This window comes from Nerophis ophidion, linkage group LG02 (assembly GCF_033978795.1).
Source record: "Nerophis ophidion isolate RoL-2023_Sa linkage group LG02, RoL_Noph_v1.0, whole genome shotgun sequence".
In the NCBI taxonomy this organism is placed as follows: domain Eukaryota; kingdom Metazoa; phylum Chordata; class Actinopteri; order Syngnathiformes; family Syngnathidae; genus Nerophis; species Nerophis ophidion.
This window is the reverse complement of record NC_084612.1, coordinates 89,923,367-89,940,353: the sequence shown is the minus strand read 5'-3', so window position 1 is coordinate 89,940,353 and position 16,987 is coordinate 89,923,367. Positions and strand designations below refer to the sequence as shown.

The following is a 16,987-nucleotide window of genomic DNA, read 5'->3' as shown; positions in this document are numbered from 1 at the left end:
TAGCTGATTTTAGCATGCTAACATTATCATGCTAGCTCATTTTGCAGGAACACTGTATATATATATATATATATATATATATATATATATATATATATATATATATATATATATAACAGCATGCTAACATTACCATGCTAGATTTCTAACTCATTTTCTATTTATTTTGGTACTTGAGGCATGTTAGCGAGCTAACATTAACATGCTAGCTTTTATAATTCAATTTACAGGTATACACATCAGCATGCTAACATTATCATGCTATCTTTTTCAGCTCATTTTGCAGATATACAACTCAGTCATATATGTTGGTACTTCAGGCATGTTAGCATGCTAACATTAACAGCTCATTTTTCAGACATACACATCAGCATGCTAACATTATCATGCTAGATTTTATAGCTCATTTTACAGGTATTAACTTCAGTCATATATTTTAGTACTTCAGGCATGTTAGCGTGCTAACACTAACATGCAAGCTTTAATAGCTAATTTTCCGAGTATACACATTAGCATGCCAGCTTTTATAGCTCATTTTACAGGTATACACCTCAGCATTCTAACATTATCATGCTAGCTTTTACAGCTCATTTTCCAGATATACACCTCAGTCATATTTTGGTACCTCAGGCACGTTAGCGTGCTAAAATAAACATTCTAGCTTTAATTGCTCATTTTCCGAGCATACACATCAGCATGCGAACATTATCATGCTAACTTTTTAGCTCATTTTACAGGTACCCGCCTCAATCATATATTTTAGTACTTAGCATGCTAACATTTTCGTATTAGCTTTTACAGCTCCTTTTCAAGGTACACATCTCCATCATGTATTTTGGTACTTGAGGCATGTTAGCATGCTCACATTAACATGCTAGCTTTAATAGCTCATTTTTCAAGCATACACATCAGCATGCTAACATTATCATGCTAGCTGTTATAATTTTGCAGATATACAACTCAGTCATATATTTTGGTAATTGAGGCATGTTAGCATGCTAACATTAACAAGCTAGCTTTAACAGCTCATTTTTCAGGCATACAAATCAGTATGCTAACATTATCATGCTAGGTTTTAGAGCTCATTTTACAAGTATACACCTCAGCATGCTAACATTAACATTCCAGCTATTCCAGTTATGTACCTCAGGCATATATTTTTGTCCTTGAGGCATGACAGCTTTGCTAACATTTTCATATTAGCTTTTATAGCATACACATCAGCATGCTAACATTATCATGCTAGCTGTTATAGTTAATTTTGCAGATATACAACTCAGTCATATATTTTGGTAATCGAGGCATGTTAGCATGCTAACATTAACAAGCTAGCTTTAACAGCTCATTTTTCAGGCATACAAATCAGTATGCTAACATTATCATGCTAGGTTTTAGAGCTCATTTTACAAGTATACACCTCAGCATGCTAACATTAACATGCCAGCTTTTCCAGGTATGTACCTCAGTCATATATTTTTGTTCTTGTGGCATGGTAGCATTGCTAACATTTTCATATTAGCTTTTATAGCTCCTTGCCCAGGTATAGACCTCAGTCATGTAGTTTGCCACTTAGGGTATGTTAGCACTAGCTTTAGTAGCTCATTTTCCAGTTATACACTTAAGAGTTGTATTTTTTTTATTACCTGACACCATCTCACAAGCATGCTAACTGTTAGCATTTTCATATTGTCCTCGGCTTTTCAGAATTTGACTTTGAAATTATTCTCTTCCTCCTAGAGAGAGCGCTAATTCCCACATCTCATTCCCGCCCGCGACTTAATTTGGGAGGTAATTTTTGGCCGTGTTTGTCGTGGGCGCCACATCCTCATGAAATATCGATGTGATATTTCGCTATCAGGGGGTACAAAATGGAAAGAGAGCGGCAGTCGGATTCCCACGTGCACGCCGTGTTTTCATTGGCCACTTTAACACGGCGCTATCATTTAACGCCGTCCCCGGTCTCATCCGGCGGGCGGGCGACGCTGATTATGTACGCATTGTGCATGAAAGTAGATGATTAAAAAGACGCGGGAGAACGACAAAAAGATGCTCAGGTATTCAATCCGCTGCCGTCTTATTCTCCTCATCCTCGACTCCAGCGAGACAATTTCAGAAAGGACAGCGAGTGACCGCATGAATGTTTCAAAAGCTGAGAAAGGAAGTGGAAATGGAAATGTGATTAAAAAAAGTTGGGCGCCACACGGCCGGACTGTCAAAGTTGGCGCTAACTTGAAGGAATGACATTCTTTATGACGCTTTTGATTGGTTTTATTTTATGTTCCGCTAGCATGCCAACAATTCATGTGTTAACTCGCGGTTAGCGTGCTAGCATGCTAACAATTAGCTCATTTCCATTAATGTCGTTACCTGGCGCTACCTTGCCAGCACGCTAACATAACCAGGTGACAAAATAGTGTCAACATAATTGATGACTCGTACATGTTTGTAACTCAAATATTAGCTGAAAAAAATCAATTTAGGTTCATTCATATTATTTTCAAAAAATCCATTATTTATTCCAAAGTAATTTTATCTTAATGTTATTTGATTTATTTTGTTTTCTTTTGGGAAAAAAAAAACAAATATTTTTTATATTGTTGTTATTATTATTATTATTATATATTTGTAATGTTATTATTACCCCAAAATAAAAAAAATGTTTTTTACTGTACTGAGATATTTGGCATTATGTTCAAATGTATTTTAGTTCATTCACATTTATCTTTAAATTCCATTCTTTATTTCATTGTAATCTAAGTCATTTTATGCTAATGTTAACGTTTTTATTTCAACGTGATTTAATATATTTTATTTTAGAACGAAACCCAACATATTTTTTAATATTTTATTATATTGTTATGTTTATTTTATTATCATAATTATATTTATTTTTAAATTTTTGTATTAACTCCGCAAATTTTTTGTTTTTACTCTAAGATGTTTGGCATTATTTTCAAATGCATTTTAGTTCATTTACATTATTTTTTTAAAAGCCTTTGTTTATTCCAATGTAATCAAAGTAATTTTATGCTAATATTTTTTATTTTATTTCAAAGTGACTTATGTTGTTTTCTTTTAGAACAAAACCCAAAATATTTTTTTACATTATTGTTATTATTATTGATCAATTTCCTGAGACAAACATTTTTGTTTTTACTCTAATGAGATATTTGGCATTATTTTCAAATGCATTTTAGTTCATTCACATTATTTTAAAAAATTCCACAATTTATTCCAATGTAATCAAATTGTATGCTAATGTTATATTTTTTTTACATTTTATATATTTATATATATATATATATATATATATATATATATATATATATATATATATATAATTTTATTTGATCAATTCCCCCAAATATTTGTTTATCTTTTGTTTTAATGATATATTTGGCATTATTTTCAAATGCATTTTAGTTCATTCACATTATTTAAAAAAAATCCATTATATATTCCAATGTAATCAAAGTAATTTTATGCTAATATTTTTTTATTTCAATTTTGTTTTCTTTTAGAACAAAACCTAAAATATGTTTTTATATTATTATTATTATTATTTATTAATTTCCCGAGACATAATTTTTGTTTTTACTCTGAGATATTTGCCATTATTTTCAAATGCATTTTAGTTCATTCACATTATTTAAAACATTCCAGAATTTATTCCATTGTAATCAAATTGTATGCTAATGTCATATATTTTTTTACATTATATATATACATACATATGTATATATACATATATATGTATATATATGTATATATATATATATATATATATATATATATATATATATATATATATATATATATATATATATTAGTAATTTTATTTTATCAATTCCCCAAAATATTTTAATTTATTTTTTTGTTTTAATGATATATCTGGCATTCTTTTTAAATGTATTTTAGTTAGTGAAACTTATAGAAAATAGGACATTCTTCATCTTAGTATGTTAATAATGACTGAATTATTAAGTAAATGTTACCAAACAGTTGTGTTACTGATTCACAGATGTCATTTTGATATTTTGATATTGTGCTGTAAAGAAGGTCAGTAAATGAATGTTTATATTTGTGGGCGCTCTGACGTGGAAAAGGGTTAGGATTAAATAAGCTTTGCTTCTTCTTACTCCTTTTCGGACATGATGTATTGTGAAATGATGAAATAGCGTGATGTATAAAGTTGTAAGTATGTCATGTTCCAAATAAACTAAGAAAAGAAAAAAAAGTTAGCTCAAATTATTTTTAAAAATTCCATAATTAATCCAATTCTAATCAAATAAAATTGTACGCTAATGTTATTTTTTATATCAACGTCATTCATTTTGTTTTCTTTTGGAACCAAACCCTAAATATTTTTTTAAATTTTATTATATTGTTATATTTATATTACACATATTTTACTAATTCCCCAAAATATTTGTTTTTCTTTTGTTTTAATGAAATATTTTCAAACGTATTTTAGTTAATACAGAATATTTAAAAAAATTTCATAATTTATTCCATTGTAATCAAACAAACTGTATGCTAATGTCATTTTTTTTAGTTCAACTTCATTTCTTTTGTTTTTCTTTTCGAACAAAACCTTGAATATTTTTCTATATCTTATTATATCGTTATATTTATATTCTATTTTTTACATTTTATATATTTATTTTCTCAAATTCCCAGAAATATATATATTTATATTTTTTTTCAAAATTATACACCAAAAGTCAAATATTAATGTCATCTCATTAACATGCTAACCTATGCGGGGTAGATTCCTCACGTCCGTCTGAATTTCAAACTTAATTTTCACATTCACGTTTATTGTTACGCCAGAGCATGATCCCTATTGATTTTGAAAATGTTTTTTTATGTAACGGGGGTCAGCGCAGTCACTTGTTTCTGGAGATTATTAGTGGTTTTTCGGGCATCATGGTCTCATGTCAATGCCAGATCCCTATTGATTTTGACTTGGATACGCTCCAAAAGGCAAAGAGTAAAACTAAAAGATATTGTTTCCAGTAAATATGACACAGTCTACATTTATTACACGCTCATACATGGGGGTCTTGCCAGGAGCCCTCCAACTGGCGCCGGCCTCAACTGGGTGGCAAAGCGCTTGAGGAGCAAACAGTAACAGATTCCATCCCAGCGACACCATCTGTTGTGTGGACCACGCCCAGGGCGACACACACACACACACACACGCACACGCACACGCACACGCACACGCACACGCACACGCACACGCACACGCACACGCACACACACACACACACACACACACACACACACATACGTGTTTGGGTGACATATGAGGACTTATGACAAAAACGTGACATATGGGGACATGCCTTTCCAATGGTCCTGCAGGCCTGGGAATCAGACGGTTAGTGAACCAGAATTTTAGACACACAGTGGTCTATTGAGATTTTTGCAACTCTTTTGTTTTTTTCTGAACCTGATTTTTATGGTACATATGAGGACTTGTCAGGTTTAGGTGACAAATGAAGACCAGAGTGTTTAAGATTTCAAGTTTATGTGACATATGACGACCATGACGTCACAGAGTGTTTAAGATTTCAGGTTCATGTGACATATGATGACCATGACGTCACAGAGTGTTTAAGATTTCAAGTTTGTGAAATATGACGACCATGACGTCACCGAGTGTTTAAGATTTCAGGTTCATGTGACATATGACAACCATGACATCACAGAGTGTTTAAGATTTCAAGTTTATGTGACATATGATGACCATGACGTCACAGAGTGTTTAAGATTTCAAGTTTGTGAAATATGACAACCATGACATCACAGAGTGTTAAAGATTTCAGGTTCATGTGACATATGAGGCTAATGACATCAGAGACTTAACAAAACCACCTGAGTTGGTTTAGTTGATGTGTTGTCATTTAAAAAAAAAATCCCAATCCCATGCTACTGTAATCTAAAACCAAGAAGAGTTTAAAAGAAACATGGGTAAAAATGTAATTGTCGATTAAGTGTAACTGAATTGTTTTTGTGGATTTTGTCGCTAAGAATTATCTGGAATAAATACAAAACGCTTGCTGTTTATTTTGCTTTTTTAATTGCTGGTAACATACTCAAACTACCACAGAAGATGTGGGAAAACATTTTTTTGGCCTTTTTTTAATATAATTCTGTTATGGATGTAGTACTTGATGGCAAGCCAATCTCTGTCCTGTAGAGCTACTAGTTCTTTATGGAGGCAGGCTTCACAATCTTTTTTACCTGGTACTTTGTTGCCAGTTACAAAATGCAACATGTGTCATTCAACTGCTTCCACTTCTTCCCCTTTGCAGCTGTCATAAAGGAGACAAAATACAATTTCTTACTGAAGGAATAATGACTATAACACAGTGAAAAGGTGCAAAACGTAATATAATATTCTAGTAAATGATGTGGATTATTTATTTACCCCGCTTTGGAGTGGACCGGTGGCAGAGGGGTTAGTGCGTCTGCCTCACAATACGAAGGTCCTGCAGTCCTGGGTTCAAATCCAGGCTCGGGATCTTTCTGTGTGGAGTTTGCATGTTCTCCCCGTGAATGCGTGGGTTCCCTCCGGGTACTCCGGCTTCCTCCCACTTCCAAAGACATGCACCTGGGGATAGGTTGATTGGCAACACTAAATTGGCCCTAGTGTGTGAATGTGAGTGTGAATGTTGTCTGTCTATCTGTGTTGGCCCTGCGATGAGGTGGCGACTTGTCCAGGGTATACCCCGCCTTCCGCCCGATTGTAGCTGAGATAGGCGCCAGCGCCCCCCGCGACCCCGAACGGGAATAAGCGGCAGAAAATGGATGGATGGATGGATGGAGTGGACCAAGTGGAAGAAGCTTGAGACATACCCACTTCCAGCGATTTGTCCTGCTGTCAATCTGAAAGGAAGAATTAGAAAACTGAATTAGAAAACTGTAAAAGTAAACATTTAACATATTGTGCTTTGTGAAGCAGCGGAGGATGTGTTGTCTGTCTATTTATCAATAATGCAGACGAGGAGTGTTGGCTGAGTTCTTAACGTTTGCTTTCAGAGCGTGCATATCACAACATACAAGATGCCGTCATGGCGACACAACCTATACCGGGCTACCGCGCATGCTCGTCACTCCTGTTGCATGCTGGGTAGGGTAGTTCTTTTTTCCCCTGGCTCATACCATCACAATATAGTACCATGTATATGATGCGTTCAGTTTATCAAAGCACCAAGCAAACAGATACGGTCATAATTATTTTAAGTGCACTACGCAGAATAAACACAACATTATTAATATTGCTACTACGGATAATTTGATGAAAAATTCCCTAAAACAGCCCACTACCTATAATATAAGTTTTTTAAACATAAGATCCCTGATAAAAAAAAATATTTCTGCTGTTACCTCAGAAATTGCCTGTTCAGATGTTATGATTGTGGCTCAGAGATTTGTATGTAGATTATATTTATTTTCCATAACAAACAGGATAACTTAAATACCCTGGCAGTGGCAATAAGCTTAAATGTTTGTATTTACATTTTTGGAGTTGATTTTCATAAAATTTGCTATTTAACTGCTACTGTTTAACAAGGACTGATTTAAATTGTGTTTGCACAACAAATGTTTTGGCGCTTTTGTTCATGTGGGAGAATATTCCAATAAAGGTGCACTACACACTACTTTTGAATTCATTATTGGGCTTTGCGTATACAATGCATTTAATCGCGATTAATAAGAGAAATAGTGCGATTAACTTCGATTAAAAATTTTAATCATTGCCCAGCCCTAATATATATACAAACCCCGTTTCCATAAAAGTTGGGAAATTGTGTTAGATGTAAATATAAACTGAATACAATGATTTGCAAATCCTTTTCAACCCATATTCAATTGAAAGCATTACAAAGACAACATATTTGATGTTCAAACTCAAACTTTTTTTTTTTTGCAAATAATAATTAACTTTGAATTTCATGGCTGCAACACGTGCCAAAGTAGTTGGGAAAGGGCATGTTCACCACTGTGTTACATCACATTTTCTTTTAACAACACTCAATAAACGTTTGGGAACTGAGGAAACTAATTGTTGAAGCTTTGAAAGTAGAATTCTTTACCATTCTTGCTTGATGTACAGCTTAAGTTGTCGTGTTTTACGCTTCATAATGCGCTACACATTTTCGATGGGAGACATGTCTGGACTGCAGGCGGGCCAGGAAAGTACCCGCACTCTTTTACTACGAAGACACGCTGTTGTAACACGTGGCTTGGCATTGTTTGGCTGAAATAAGCAGGGGCGTCCATGATAATGTTGCTTGGATGACAACATATGTTGCTCCAAAACCTGTATGGACCATTCAGCATTAATGGTGCCTTCTCAGATGTGTAAGTTACCCATGCTTTGGGCACTAATACACCCCCATACCATCACACATGCTGGCTTTTGAACTTTGCGCCGGATGGTTATTTTCCTCTTTGTTCCGGAGAACACCACGTCCACAATTTCCATATATAATTTGAAATGTGGACTCGTCAGACCACAGAACACTTTTCCACTTTGCATCAGTCCATCTTAGATGAGCTCGGGCCCAGCGAAGCCCGCGGCGTTCCTCTGTGTTGTTGATAAATGGCATTTGCTTTGCATAGTAGAGTTTTAACTTGCATTTACAGATGTAGCGACCAACTGTAGTAACTGACAGTGGTTTTCTGAAGTATTTCTGAGCCCATGTGGTGATATCTTTTACACACTGATGTCGGTTTTTAATGCAGTACATCGCTTACGTGCAGTGATTTCTCCAGATTCTCTGAACCTTTTGATAATTTTATGGACCGTAGATGGTAAAATCCCTAAATTCTTTGCAAAAAAAATGTTTAGCAGTTTTAACATCAAATATGTTGTCTTTGTAGCATATTCAACAGAATTGGGGTTGAAAATTCTTTGCAAATCATTGTATCCTGTTTATATGTACATCTAACACAATTTCCCAACTCATATGGAAATGGGGTTTGAATGTATTTATATATATATATATAGCCTATTATTTGCGCACTATTTACAAGTTATGTACCAAAAACACGACCACCGAAAAAATACTTTGATCAATGAAAACAGCGCTGCAGAAACCGGCTGTAAACAAGAGGCACTGCATTTTCTGAATTGAAACACTCATTTTAAAGCTTTGACATTAACATTTTAACACACACTAATCTGATTCAGAAAATATGAGGACCTTATATGAAACACACCTAGGTCTTTCTTGGTTCAAACAATATGAGGACATGACGAGTGCTCACATGTAGAATTTATGTTGTTGACTTGTAACATCTCCTGTTTTGCTAAACATGAGTTCCAAACTCCCTACTGACTAACATGGATGTACCCTTACGAAAATGTTGTCATGTAAACTGATCTGTGAGAGATTAAAATTAATAAATGTCTTTCAAAATATAGGTTGGGTCAAATTTAGAGCAGATATAGTAAAAATAGACATGTAATAACCTGTTGGAGGGATGAAGTCGGTTTATGGCTGTCATCTGAATCTAGAGAATGTTGAGATAGAACCTCAAACAGTTGGTTTCTGCAACAAAACACAAAAATATAATGTCATAACTAATTAATTATAACATTCTCACCACTTTTTGTTGATAAAAATCCGAGCATACAATGCCAGATAAAGGGTAAAGATTATTACAGAGTTTCAGCTCTTAGACAATTCATTAAGAATGTAACACACACAAAAATCTGGTTCAGAAAATATGAGGACCTGAATTGAGACACTCATTTTAAAGCTTTGACATTAACATTGTAACACACATTTTCTGGTCCAGAAAATATGAGGACCTTATATGAAACACACCTAAGTCTTTCTTGCTTCAAACAATATAAGGACATGACGAGTGCTCACATGTAGAATTTATGTTGTTGACTTGTAACATCTCCTATTTTGCTAAACATGAGTTCTAAACTTTCTACTGACTAACATGGATGTACCCTTGCGAAAAAGTTGTCATATAAACTGATCTGTGAGAGATTAAAATAAATAAATGTCTTTCAAAATATAGGTTGGGTCAAATTTAGAGCAGATATAGTAAAAATAGACATGTAATAACCTGTTGGAGGGATGAAGTCAGTTAATGGCTCACATCTGAATCCAGAGAATGTTGAGATGGAATTTCAACAGTTGGTTTCTGCAACAAAACACAAAAATATAATGTCAGAACTAATTAATTATAACATTATCAGCACTTTTTGTTGATGAAACTCTCAGCATACAATGCCAGATAAATAGTAAAGATTATTACAGAGTTTCAGCTCTTAGACAATTAATTAAGAATATAAAACATACTAAAATCGGGTTCAGAAAATATGAGGACCTGAATTGAGACACTCATTTTAAAGCTTGGACATTAACATTGTAACACACACTAATCTGGTTTAGAAAATATGAGGACCTTATATGAAACACACCTAAGTCTTTCTTGGTTCAAACAATATAAGGACATGACGAGTGGTCACATGTAGAATGTATGTTGTTGACTTGTAACATCTCCTGTTTTGCTAAACATGAGTTCCAAACTCCTTACTGACTAACATGGATGTACCCTTACGAAAAAGTTGTCATATAAACTGATCTGTGAGAGATTAAAATTAATAAATGTCTTTCAAAATATAGGTTGGGTCACATTTAGAGCAGATATAGTAAAAATAGACTTGTAATAACCTGTTGGAGGGATGAAGTCGGTTTATCGCTCACATCTGAATCTGGAGAATGTTGAGATAGAACCCCAATAGTTGGTGTCTGCAACAAAACACAAAAATATAATGTCAGAACTAATTAATTATAACATTAACAACCACTTTTGGTTGATAATATTCTGAGCATATAATTCTACATAAACAGTAAAGATTATTATAGCGTTTTAGCTCTTAGACTATTATTTAAGAATGTAACATTCACTAAAATGTGGTTCAGAAAATATGAGGACCTGGATTGAAACACTCATTTTAAAGCTTTGAATTAAACATTGTAACACACATTAATGTGGTTCAGAAAAATATGAGGACCTTATATGAAACACACTGAAGTCTTTTTTAGTTCAAACAATATGAGTACATGACAAGTGATCACATATAGAATTCATGTTGCTGACCTGTAACATCTCCTGTTTTGCTAAACATGAGTTGTAAATTCCACAGACTAACATGGATGTACGCTTAAAAAATGTTGTCATATAAACTGATCTGTGAGAGGTTAAAAGGATTAAATGTCTTTTGAAGTATAGGTTGTGTCAAGTTTTTAGCAGATATAGGGCAGCACGGTGGAACAGGGGTTAGTGCATGTGCGTCACAAATCGAAGGTCCTGAGTAGTCCTGAGTTAAATCCTGGGCTCGTGGTCTTTCTGTGTGGAGTTTGCATGTTCTCCCCGTGACTGCGTGGGTTGCCTCCGGGTACTCCGGCTTCATCATACCTCCAAAGACATGCACCTGGGGATAGGTTGATTGGCAACACTAAATTGGCCCTAGTGTGTGAATGTGAGTGTAAATGTTGTCTATTTGTGTTGGCCGTGTAATGAGGTGGCGACTTGTCCAGGGTGTACTCCGCCTTCCGCCCGAATGCAGCTCAGATAGGCTCAAGCACACCCCGCCAACCCAAAAAAGGGACAGGTAGTAGAAAATGGATGGATGGATGGATAGTAAAATAGTCAAGTAATAACCTGTTGGAGGGATGAAGTCGGTTTATCGCTCACATGAATCTGGAGAATGTTGAGATAGAACATCAACAGTTGGTGTCTGCAACAAAACACATACAAATAATGTTAGAACTTATTAATTATAACATTATCAGCACTTTTTGTTGTTAACATTATGAGCATATAATGCCAGATAAATAGTAAAGATATTTATAGAGGGTTTCTGTCTCTTGTCCCGCTCATGTCTTGAGATGAACTTCCCTCGGTACTCGACCACAAAAGAACCTTTTTAAATTGATGCAAGAGTAAATACACCATATCCTGATAAAACAGTTTATCAATTAACAATGTTTGGAATATCTGTTTTAAAAAGGAATAATAATAGTCGTTACTTGACTAAAAATTCAATTACAAACAGAATTACTCTTTCATAAATGTAAATAATTATTAAATTAAGTACAAACCCCGTTTCCATATGAGTTGGGAAATGGTGTTAGATGTAAATATAAACAGAATACAATGATTTGCAAATCATTTTCAAGCCATATTCAGTTGAATATGCTACAAAGACAACATATTTGATGTTCACTCTGATAAACATTTTTTTGGTGCAAATAATCATTAACTTTAGAATTTGATGCTAGCAACACGCAACAAACAAGTTGGGAAAGGTGGCAATAAATACTGATAAAGTTAAGAAATGGTCATCAAACACTTATTTGGGACATCCCACAGGTGTGAAGGCTAATTTGGAACAGGTGGGTGCCATGATTGGCTATAAAAACAGCTTCCATGAAATGCTAAGTAATTCACAAACAAAGATGGGGTGAGGTACACCCCTTTGTCCACAACTGCGTGAGCAAATAGTCAAACAGTTTAAGAACAACCTTTCTCAAAGTGCAATTGCAAGAAATTTACTGATTTCAACATCTACGCTCCATGATATCATCAAAAGGTTCAGAGAATCTGGAGAAATCACTCCACGTAACCGGCATGTCTGGAAACCAACATTGAATAACCGTGACCTTCGATCCCTCAGACGGCAATGTATCAAAAACCGACATCAATCTCTAAAGGATATCACCACATGAGTTCAGGAACACTTCAGAAAACCACTGTCACTAAATACAGTTTGTTGCTATATCTGTAAGTGCAAGTTAAAGCTCTATTATGCAAAGCGAAAGCCAATTATCAACATCCAGAAACGCCGCCGGCTTCTCTGGGCCCGAGATCATCTAAGATGGACTGATGCAAAGTGGAAAGGTGTTCTGTGGTCTAACGAGCCCACATTTCAAATTTTTTTGGGAAATATTCGACACCGTTTCATCCGGACCAAAGGGGAAGCGAACCATCCAGACTGTTATCGACGCAAAGTTGAAAAGCCAGCATCTGTGATGGTATGGGGATGCATTAGTGCCCAAGGCATGGGTAACTTACACATCTGTAAGTTACCCATCTGTTTGGAACAACATTTGCTGCCATTTAAGCGCCAACTTTTTCATGTGCGCCCCTGCTTATTTCAGCAAGACAATGCCAAGCCACATTCAGCACGTGTTCAGCTTCATAAAAAAGAGTGCAGGTGCTTTCCTGGCCGGCCTGCAGTCCTATCAAAAATGTGTGGTGCATTATGAAGCGTAAAATACGACAGCGGAGACCCCGGACTGTTGAACGACTGAAGCTCTACATAAAACAAGAATGGGAAAAAATTCCACCTTCCAAGCTTCAACAATTAGTTTCCTCAGTTCAAACGATTATTGAGTGTTGTTGAAAGAAAAGGTGATGTAACACAGTGGTGAACATGCCCTCTCCCAACTACTTTGGCACGTATTGCAGCCATGAAATTCTAAGTTAATTATTATTTGTAAAAAAAATTATTCCGTTTGGATTTACATCTAACACAATTTCCCAACTTATATGGAAACGGGGTTTGTAATTAATGTGTTACTTGAAAAAGAAAAGTTTTAAATATCTAGCATATGCAGTTGAGAGACATTTCATGAGAGCAGAGTGTGTGTGTGTGTGCCTTTAAAAAGCTGTGCCTTTTGCCAAGTGACGTGGGACGTCAGCGCCCAGACATAGCAAAATAGTTCAGCTGTATTTTTTAGCTTAGCAGTGGCAGTTAAGATAGTTCTGTTGAATGTTTTTGTTTGCGTGTGGATGAGGCCTCTTTCTATTTGATATCGTGTTCGTAATTACTTCCGGGGGTTGCTTTCATTAGTAAAAAGATATTACCTGCACTAAACCTTTTGTGCTTCTAACGCTGTCTTGTTGACATACAATCACATCAAAAGTAGCATGCCACATTACATAAAACGCATCGTAACAGCGTTGTAGCGTACATAAAAGTTATTAGATTACTCGTTACCGGTAAAAGTAACAGCATTAGTAACATCGTTTTCATATACCGCTGTTATACCATCCATCCATCCATCCATCATCTTCCGCTTTTCCGAGGTGGGGTCGCGGTGGCAGCAGCCTAAGCAGGGAAGCCCAGACTTCCCTCTCCCCAGCCACTTCGTCTAGCTCTTCCCGGAGGATCCCGAGGCGTTCCCAGGCCAGCCGGGAGACATAATCTTCCCAATGTGTCCTGGGTCTTCCCCGTGGCCTCCTACCGGTTGGACGTGCCCTAAACACCTCCCTAGGGAGGCGTTCGGGTGGCATCCTGACCAGATGCCCGAACCACCTCATCTGGCTCCTCTCCATGTGGAGGAGCAGCGGCTTTACTTTGAGTTCCTCCCGGATGGCAGAGCTTCTCACCCTATCTCTAAGGGAGAGACCCAAACTCATTTCGGCCGCTTGTACCCGTGATCTTATCCTTTCGGTCATGACCCAAAGCTCATGACCATAGGTGAGGATGGGAACGTAGATCGACCGGTAAATTGAGAGCTTTGCCTTCCGGCTCAGCTCCTTCTTCACCACAACGGATCGATACAACGTCCGCATTACCGAAGACGCCACACCGATCCGCCTGTCGATCTCACCATCCACTCTTCCCCCACTCGTGAACAAGACTCCGAGGGGCCATAGAGGTCAGGTGCATTGTGAGCTGGGCGGCAGCCGAAGGCAGGGCACTTGGCGGTCCGATCTTCGGCTACAGAAGCTAGCTCTTGGGACGTGGAACGCTGTTATTCCAAACACTTCTAATTAAAGCCATATAATACAACCTTTATTAGACAGTAAGGAAATGATCCAAATGAGATGTTGATACAGTTACCATTGATATGTTACATAACAAGACATACCTTTCCAATCATTGATCCACTGGGCCTTAAAACAAGACTTGTCACATCCAGATCAAATAAACTCGGTGGCTTCAGCCTCAGGATTACGTCTCGCTCTTCTTTTGGGCACAATGTCTACATCATGTGTTGATGCACCTAACAAATCCACACATAAAAATGAAAAAAGTCAGTGACACAGAAATAAAACAAAGAACTAAACCCTTCAAAAACTGTTAAATTTAGGCTCAATGCAGACATGAAGCTTCTCAAACAAAGTACTAATGCAACAATATCAGTAACATGCCAAGTCCACAGTGCTTATCAGCTTGAAATATTTGTATTTGAGAAAAAGTATAAACAATTTGAAGAACTCTAGTCTGTCTTGTTTAAAATTAAGAAAAGGTTTACTAGCATAGTGATCAAGGGTGATGGGTCAAATGCAGAGAATAATTTCACCACACCTTGTGTGTGACAATCACTGCTACTTATAATCTTCCATGCAACTTTAAAAAAAAAATGTTAAATGCCTTGGCCTTGGCCCAGAACTGAAATGCTTAATTTAACCTCATAAAATCAAATCTGATTGCAATTAATAACAACAACATTTAACTGTTGATTATAATGAACTATTTTCCTATGTTAAAAAACATTGGTCTATTTAATTACGTTAAACTCCATTTTATGCTCACCTGATTCAACCATGCTGTCGAAGACTGTCAAAGATGGTTTGTGGCCAAGATAGATGTCCCCCTCCGGTGATGCAGGTCCCGGAAGTGATGTTCACTGAGCGCTCTGTTGTGCTCAAAATCGTGTGTGAAGTTTTGTATTTCGATTATAAATGGTCCTTTTGGAAAACCCTTTTTATATATATATTCAATATTAAGTGTGATACATGAGCTGTATAACTTCCATGATGAAAATAGTTAACTAGTGATTTAGCCATCTGTTAGGAGCAGACATCGTCCAGCGGCCAATCAGGCGGCGCCTAACTGAAAATTGGACCAATCAGACGCCGAGACTCTTCAGAGTGGGCGGAAGTAACCATCTTGAACACCATGTAAAGTGAATACCTCCAAAAACAATCCCCATATTGATCCTAAATTTGCCCCAAAGATAAAAATACCCAAATAATGTGCTATTGTAACCATTTGAAAATATTAAATACTGTGTGTAGTTTGAATTGCATTTGAATTATTGCCTTTGTCTCAATCAAGGTTGAAGGTTGTTTTTTTTTATGCAAAAACCTACATTTCAGGCACATTTAAAGCAATTATTGTGCGGCATTGTATTTTAGTCAACAGAATAGCAAAAAGTCCAATACAGTAAAATACTGAATCAAACAAATTAAATCATCACCATAATCCCTTTATTACTAATTGTCTAGCCCAAATCCTCTCCAGATAAACCAAATTAATAGATAAAACTAACATAAAAAAAGGTTGGGATCATCAGATCAGTTGAACATGTGTTATTTGATTTAGAATTCAAGAGTATGTTTATTGCTGTAATGATTAGATGTTTTTCAAATGTTGGAGTGTGTGAGTTTCTGACCCACATGACATATGAGGACATATGACATATGAGGACAAGTGTGTGTGTGTGTGTGTCATAATAGCAAAGATGGCCACTAGGGGCAAAATCGAAGGTGACCAAAAAAATTAAACACACTTTCACACACTTTTTCTGAAAATTTGACAAATGAAGACTTTAGAGATTTTTGGTCTGGGAACATGCTGGGAGGGTTTAGAACACGATAGCATTGCGGGAAATATGGGGACATGGAAAATGTCCCCATATTTCAACAGGTCCTCATATGTAAGGTGAAATTTCATAAAAATGTCCCCATATGTCACTTTGACAAACGCACACACACACACACACACACACACGCACACGCACACGCACACGCACGCACACGCACGCACACACACACACACACACACACACACACACACACACACACACACACACACACACACACACACACACACACACACGCACACACGCACACACACACACACACACACACACAAGGTTATCAACCCCACACTGCAAAGAAGCGCATGATCTGACACCAGAACGAA

The 16,987-nt window shown here is 36.2% G+C and overlaps 1 protein-coding gene and 1 long non-coding RNA gene across 3 annotated transcripts in view; both read right to left on the bottom strand.

Moving 5' to 3' along the window:
• Window positions 1-16,987, bottom strand: part of LOC133548228 (NT-3 growth factor receptor-like) — a 598,415-nt gene that overhangs the window by 490,208 nt on the left and 91,220 nt on the right. The window lies entirely within an intron of this gene.
• On the bottom strand, window positions 6,833-10,155 carry LOC133548229 (uncharacterized). Its single transcript, XR_009805821.1, has 3 exons — window positions 10,102-10,155; window positions 9,491-9,569; window positions 6,833-6,897 (listed from the first exon to the last, which is right to left on the bottom strand). It is a non-coding gene; the product is annotated as an uncharacterized LOC133548229 (long non-coding RNA).